Source organism: Asparagus officinalis, chromosome 5, assembly GCF_001876935.1.
Source record: "Asparagus officinalis chromosome 5, Aspof.V1, whole genome shotgun sequence".
Lineage (NCBI taxonomy): Eukaryota > Viridiplantae > Streptophyta > Magnoliopsida > Asparagales > Asparagaceae > Asparagus > Asparagus officinalis.
The window spans coordinates 103256457-103256863 of NC_033798.1; positions in this window are offsets into that span (position 1 = coordinate 103256457).

A 407-nucleotide genomic window follows, 5' to 3' on the forward strand; every position below is an offset into this window, starting at 1 on the left:
TCTAAGGTGACACCCTAGGCTCCCACCTAAGGACGCGGCCTAAAATCACATCATTTTCTCTTTTTTTGTTGCGATCCGCTCCGTTAAACTTGATCTACACGTTCTTAAACCTAAATTCACCAATTTTAGGGTGAACTCGTTGTGTTTTGACCATTCGTTGAGCCATGCAAGAAGTTCTATTCATTCGAAACCGTTAAAATTACACTGAGTGGATAAAGGGTCAAAACACGACGGGTTCACCCTAAAATTGGTGTGTTTGGGTTTAAGAAGGTGTAGATCAAGTTTAACAGAGCGGATCGCAAAAAAAAAAGGAAATGATGTGATTTTAGGCCGCGTCCTTAGGTGGGAGCCTAAGGTGTCACCTTAGATTCACTTTTCCCAATATATATATATATATATGAGAGAAA